This window comes from Elephantulus edwardii, unplaced genomic scaffold, assembly GCF_000299155.1.
Source record: "Elephantulus edwardii isolate Elephantulus edwardi_28Jun2011 unplaced genomic scaffold, EleEdw1.0 scaffold00199, whole genome shotgun sequence".
Lineage (NCBI taxonomy): Eukaryota > Metazoa > Chordata > Mammalia > Macroscelidea > Macroscelididae > Elephantulus > Elephantulus edwardii.
In genome coordinates this window covers 2548831-2556801 of record NW_006399949.1, presented here as the reverse complement: position 1 = coordinate 2556801, position 7971 = coordinate 2548831, and positions in this window count along the sequence as shown.

Sequence of the window (7971 nt, the reverse complement as noted above, 5' to 3'; positions counted from 1 at the left end):
GTAATCGGGATGGGTGTGTCAGAGACAGTGCAATTGGCGCAAGATAGATCAGGGTTTAGGGCTGTTGTGCATAGGGTCTCTATGAGTCGCAAACGACTTAATGGCACATAACAACATACCAACAACAACATTCTGCAGCACAGTGCTTTGAGTCACAGGATGCTATCCTTACTCACACAAGTAAATTCTAAAATACAACTACTATTCAAATATATACACCAACCATGAAAGCCAAAGATGAAGGAATTAATGATTTATACCAAATTTTGCTGTCTGGAATAGAGCAAATATGCAATCAATACATATTAATAATTTATGACTGGTTTGCAAATGTTAGAAATAAAGAACTGACTGCAAGTTGGAAAATATGGACATAGTGACAGAAAAGAGGCTGGAGATTGCATGATAAAATTCGTGCAATAAATGGTTTATTCACTATAAATACTTTTTAAAAATAAACTTCTAAACAACTATACATATGGACTTCACTTGATGGACTACATAGATTTACTATATTTGTGAAAAGAGACATTGGATAAGCTCAATATCAGCAGTCAAAACTAAATCAGGGGATCACTGTGGAACAAATCATCAAAAACTTTCATGAGAGTTCAAATTGAAGTTGAAAAAATTAAAACACATCCACAAGTACCAAAATATGAACTTGAATGTATCCTAACTAAATTTAAAATCCATATTAAGGATAGATTTGGCACCAGATGAGTAGTAAAATTATATCAAACACATAAGACATGAACAAAGCAAAAAGTCATTATAAAGACCAGGAGGAAATAAATGACCAAAATAGATGTTAGAAGTGATTGTGAATCTTGCCTTGGAGTGATAAGAAGCCAAAACAAGGGCAAAGAATGCTGATGCAAGAAAACTGAATATAATACTTCAAAGGGCAGCCGGAGAAGACAAAGCAAAGTATTATAATGAAATAAGCAAAGAACTAGAATTAGGAAACTAAAATAGCAGAACAGTTTTTAAGCTGAAAGAGTTGATGAACAAATTCAAGCCTTGATTTAAATACAACACTGAAGTATTCTATGGGAAAAAAATCTTGAATGAGACAAAAAAGCATTAAACGAAAAAGGAAAGAATACACAGAGTCACTGTACCAAAAAGAATTGCTCAACACTGAACTATTTCAGAAAGTAGTAATCAAAACCAATAGTAATGAAGGAAGGAGTCTAAGTGGTACTGAAGGAACTGGAAAAAAAAATAAGTTCCAGGAACTGATGTTATACCAGTTGACGTGTTTTAGTAAACAGATACTACCCTGTACTTGATCACCAATCTCTTATAACTATTCTTGAAAACATTTAGCTGGGTAACTGCTAGAAGAGATCTATAATTGTTGCTATTTTTTTTAAGTGATCCAATAAAATGTGGAAATTATTGAACAGTATCATTAATCATCCATACAAGTTTAATATTGTTGAATATTATTATCAATGAACAGAACAGTATACCCACAGTGGACTTCCAGAAATTAAAAATGGATTCAGAAGAAACTGTGACATAAGGTGGATCTTGACTGAAAGCAGAGAATACTAGACAGATGTTTACTTGCTTGCTATTGATTCTGCAAAGACATTTGACTATGTGGGTTATAAAAATGATGGCTACTATAGAAAAGAATGGGACTCCCAGAACACTTAATTATGCACATGCAAAAACTATACATAGATCAAGAGTAGTTGTTTGAATAGAAGAAAGAAACATTGTATAGTTTAAAAATCAGAAAATGTGTGTGTCAGGATTGCATTCTTTCACTATATCTACTTAAACAATATGCTGAGAAAATTATTTGAGAAGCTGGATTTTATAAAGAAGAATGTGGCATCAGGGTTGGATGAAGACTCACCACTATCTGCAATATGGAGATGCTGAAGTCTTGTTTGAAGAAACTGGCAACTTCAAAATAAGTAGAGAAAGGATTGAAGTTGTCAGTGATTTCATTTTACTTGAATTCACAATCAAAATTTAGCAGTCAAAAAATCTAGACTTGTTACCTGGAATAAATCTGCTGTAAAGGACCTCCCTAGGATATTAATGAGCAATAATGTCATTTCAATTGCTTTCTATGCATCTGAAAGTCGGACATGAGTAAGGATGACAGAAAATGAATTGATGCCTTTGAATTATACTGTTTGAAGAGAACTTAATATTCCACAAACTGCCAAAAGAATAAACAAATCTACCTTGAAGGAATGACAAAGCAAAATATTACAATGAAATGTGCGAGGAGCCAGAGTGGGAAAATCAAAAGGGCAGAACTTGTTCAGCAGTTCTTAAGCTCAAGGAACTGAAGAACAAATTCAAACCTCGAGTTGCTATAATCAAGGATGCTTTAAGCAGAATGTTAAATGATCCAGGAGGAATCAAAAGAAGATGGAAGGAATATACTGAGTCATTGTATCAAAAGGAATTGGCAGATACAGAAGAATTTAATGAAATAACATTTGAGCAAGAGCCTATGGTGATGAAGGAAGAAGTTCAAGCTGCTTTGAAGGAAATAGCAAAAAATAAGGCCCCAGGAATAGATGGTATACCAATTGAAGTATTTCAGATAACAGATGTTGCTCTGGATGTGCTCACCAAGTTGTGCCAAGAAATCTGGAGAACAACCACTTGGCCAACTGACTGGAAGAGATCTATACTTGTTCCAATCCCAAAGAAGGGTGACCCAACTGAGTGTGGAAACTACAGGACAGTGTCATTGATTTCACATGCAAGCAAGATTCTACTGAAGATTATCCAAAAACGACTGGAATAATACATCAGCAGAGAATGGCCAGAAGTCTAGGCTGGGTTTAGAAGGGGTTGTGGTACTAGGGATATTGTAGCTTATGTTAGATAGACCTTAGCTGAAAGCAGGAAATACCAGAGGAATGTCTATCTGTGTTACATTGATTATGCAAAGGTGTTTGACTGCGTGGATCATAACAAACTGTGGCTGACTCTGAGAAGAATGGGAATCCCAGAACACTTGATCGTGCTAATGTGAAACCTATACTTGGACCAAGAGGCAGTCATCAGAACAGAGCGGGGTAATACTTCATGGTTCAAAATTGGGAAGGGTATACACCAGGGATGTGTCCTATATCCATACCTTTTCAACCTGTATGTAGAGTAGATTATCCGAGAGGCTGGGCTCTATGAGGAGAAGTGTGGTGTCAGGACTGGTGGAAGATCTGTTAACAGTCTGTGTTATGCAGATGACACAACCCTGCTTGCTGAAACTGAGGAGGACCTCATGCACTTGCTGTAGAGGGTCAAGGACTGCAGCCTTCAGTATGGACCGAGGCTCAATGTCAAGAAGACAAAGATTCTCACCACTGGACCAATTGGTAACATCAGGATGGATGGCGAAGAGATTGAGATTGTTCACAGCTTCAGTTTGCTCGCCTCCACAGTCAACACTCTTGGCACCAGCAGTCAGAAAATAAAAAAACATATTGTGATGGGAAAGTCTGTGGTTAGGGACCTTTCTAAAGTACTCAAGAGCAACGGTGTCTCTCTGGAGACTAAGGTCCGCCTGATACAGGCCATGGTTTTTGCAATCACTTGTTGCGCATCAGAGAGTTGGACAATGACTAGAGGGGATAGAAGGAGAATTGATGCCTTTGAGCTGTGGTGCTCGAGAAGAGTATTGAATGTACCATGGACTGCCAAGAAAACAAACAGATTCATCCTAGAGAGCATTAAACCAGGCTACTCCTTGGAGGCAAGGATTCTGGGGCTTCGTCTGATATACTTTGGCCATGTTGTAAGGAGAGACAGGTCCTTGGAGAGGGACATCATGCTTGGTCGGGTAGAGGGACAACGCAGGGGGGGAAGACCCTCTATGAGATGGATTGATTCAGTGACTGGGGTAATCGGGATGGGTGTGTCAGAGGCCGTGCGATTGGCACAGGATAGAGCAGGGTTTAGGGCTGTTGTACATAGGGTCTATGTTGTACTATGAGTCGCAAACGACTCGACGGCACATTACAACAACAACACCTTGAAGGAAGTACAACTACAACATTCCTTATAGACAAGTAAGATGAAACTTTATCTCATATATTTTCACCATATTTTCAGGAGAGACAACTCCTTGGAGAGTGATATCATGAGGGAAAAGTAGAGAATAAGTGAAAGAGAGGAAGAACATCAATGAGGTAGATTGACGGAATGATTATCACAATGGGCTTGAACATGACAGAGATCTTGATGATGGGGAAAGGTTCAGATCTGTTTTTCATAGAGTTGCTATGAGTTGTCAGTTTCGTGACACCGAATAACAGCAACATTGCTCTTCAGTTCATCAAGTACCCAAGGTTTTGTGTGCTTCTGAACCATATCCCCGAGTCAGGTGTCCAGATTCACACTACTCATTGTCATAGAGGTTATTCTGACTCAGAAAGTCTATCCACCAGGCTTCCAAGGCTGTAAATCTTTATGAAAAGTGACTGCCCATTTCTCTTTTCTTGAAGAGAAATTGGTGGATTTGAACTACTGAGCTTTCAATTTGCTGCACAACATAAATTGCACCATGCCACTGGAGTTTCTTATGTGTCAATACATCTGCCATTAAATCTTCTACCTTTATCCCTAACTAGTTTTGTGTAGTGTTTGCCAATCCTCCTAAAATTGAAGCTAATGTGTCTAGTGTTCCTTGTTTCAGTATCTTCCTCACTGAACTGCTGTCTCTCTCTCTGGCCACCATAATAGGTTGTTTCTATGCTCTATCTCCTAAATGATTTGTTCACCCAAGTCAAAGGTCTGTCTCTCAATATCCATTCCAGTATGAATGTTTTTCATCTCTGGGCTTCAGGCTGAGTCTCATAGGCTGCTCCTATGATTCTTTAATTCCCACTTAGCTCACATCCTGACAGGACTTACTCTATGGGAAACCCATTCACAACAAATCATTTGGTTGTGCAGCAATCAGATAATATTCTCCAGAGAATTGCAAAACTTTGTAAAAAGAGACAGGCATCACTGCCAGCCCAAAGCCTCATTGTCAAACCCTCTCAGAATAGACACCTACTTCCTTCTTGTTCCCTGAAACTGGGTCAAATTGCTAACATCCTCAGGACTTCAACTTCCGCAAAAGAAAAATGCCATGAAATAATTTAACATTTGTGGAAGTGTATGATATGCCCTAGCACCTAATAATTCTTTCCAAATTAGCTGGTCTTATTCCTTTCCTTGAGGGAAAACATAAGAACTATGATACGGCAAAGATCAGTGTCAGGATTTAAGGTCCTCTTAATGCAGGTGGCTTGTGTCTGACCTGCTTGCCTAGACTTGTCTCTGCCCACGGCTTGCCCAGATCCTGTTTCCTGATTTGTGATCTCACCTTTAACCCTGGTGCTTCCCCCCACCCTTATCTATCTGTGTTTCTATCTGCATGTTTATTTTACATGTAAGTACAAATGTCTGCCCATTTTATTCATCATAATCCAGCCCAGTTGTTTCTCCTTTCTTCCAATCCCAGGTACATTCAGCACAATTATTCCCACTGCTCAATTCTCTTTTTATCATACATGTAGGTTTAAAATGTCCAATTTAGAGTAAAACTTTTAAGGAACTAAGAATTCCCTTCCCTTTCATAGAAAATGAAACTCAGAGAAGTGACTTGTCTCCCCTGAAATAATGAATAAATGTCTTAGCTAAAGCTGAACCTGAGGCATTTCTGAGAGTCATCTATTAACCCACCTTGTCCCTGACAACTGTCATCTCTAGGGTGTCGATGAGCTTAGTAACTAACAGTCATTATAACAGAAGTAGCTTATCCATAGTTCTATCCAAAAACATATTAAAAACCTACTATATTTTCAGGAGAGACTCATTTATGAGAAAGAAGAATGTTCCTTTATTCTTAAACATTTAATCTGCTGGGTGAACTTAAGTATATAAGTCTTGAGATAACTGTATTTTAACATAAAATTTCTGACAGAGTCGCCTTACCTGAAATTTCCCAGTATGAGGAGGAGATATCACTCAAATCCACTTGGACTATATATTAAAGTTTCTTCTACTGTCCTAAGTAACGCCATTGTGCTTAAGAAAAACTGTGACCTTCTAGGAAATAGAACTCCTAGACATCTTTGAATACCCAGATTTACCACAATTCTCAGAGAATATTTTTTCAGTGTGAATATATTCTAAAGAACCAGACAATGACCAAAAATATGACATCAACAGGCACTTTACATTATCTAGAATGTACCTGTTCTTAGGATTGTGAAACAGAATCCTATTGTTTTGGTCATCTGGCAAGAGACTTAAGATAACTATACAGTTCTTCTGAAATTAAAAAAAAAAAAACAAAAACAAAAACAAACCTACTACAAATAAACAAAAAAACTTCATTTACTCATCAGAAAAATATAATGGTATTTTTTTAAAAAAACAACCCTCACAAACAAACATAAAAAACAAAAACATACAAAACCAAACCACAACTACCACCACCAACAAAGACCCCACAACTTCCCAGAAGGTGAATTCTAATCTCATATGCTTACTTTTCCTTTGTAGATGAAATAAGTAAGAATAGAGACAATAGGTGCCACAGCTAGAATTTATTTAGGTTTTATATCCTGGATTACTCAGATAAAGAAAAAGTTTGGAGAAATAAAAAAAGAAAAACAAAACTTTAAATCCCTAGAATCCTATTATTTTCCCACAAAGCAACTAGTGTATTCAAATTTCTTCACTTGTGCTTAAAGCTGTACAACCCCTTAACAGTGAGGTCACCAAGCTCCCTGAAAGCAAATTTGTTGTTGTTGTTGTTGTTGTGTACCATCGAGTCAGAACTGACCCATAACTGACTCTTCATCGAGTTTTCAGAGGCAGTTAATTTCATGGGAAAGGTTGCCCATCCTTCTCCAGTAGAGCAGTTGATAGAGTTGAACCATGTGCTATAGTAGCACAATTCCTTACCATCGCAGCGACCTAAGTGTCCTAAAACACACAAAAAATAGCTTCTCTTTCTCTCTGTCTAGCTCCTCTCTCTTTCTCTCTCTCAATTTTCTCTTCTTAATATGGGAGACATTGCATTTTCTTATCTCAAAATTTATTACACAACTGTGGTAACTAAAACATAACACTGGTACAACAGACACATAAATCAGTGGAACCGAATAAAACAAAAACAAACAACTCAGAAATCAACCCATCTACCTAGATTTAATTGATATTTAACATGGAAATTACAAACTCTTCAACAAATTACAAAATTGGACTTGTACTTGCAGAAAACGGAAACAGAATCCTCTTCTCACATCATACATAAAAATCAACTCAAAGTGGACCAGAGACCTAGGGCTTAAACCTAAACCATAAAGACCATAAAAAACAAAATGGGAACAAACTTGGAAACTCTAACCCACGGTAAATAGGCTTGCAAATATAGCAAAAAATATAGAACTGGAAGAGGATAGAATCAATAAAAGGGATCTTCAAAAAATTAAATCTTGGGGAGCTCTGGTGGCCTAGTGGCAAGAAGCTGTACTACAATCCCAGAGGAACACGGTTCGAATCCACCAGACGCTCTGCCAGAGAAGGAGGCGCAATATCCTCCTGTACCAGTCAGATCTGATTTGACGGTATACGCACACAAAATAAAAAATATTTTTAAAAAATGTTAAATCTGTTTGTGTATCAAAAACATTTTCGAATATGATGGGGGGAAGTTCACGAACTAGGCGGGGGGAATGGCAATATATTTTAGAAAAAAATTATAAACGATAAAGCTTACAGAATACTACAGGGCCTCTACAGTAAAAAGACTGACAATCCAACTACAAAATAGGCAAGTTATGAAAAGTCTCTTCACAATGGAAGACATTTGCATGGTCAACAAACTCACGAAAAAGATGTTCAAAATCACTGCCAGTCAAAGACGCGAATCATGCCACATGTGTGAAATAGGGTTACCTTTCTCCCACGGAGCAGGTGGTGGATTTG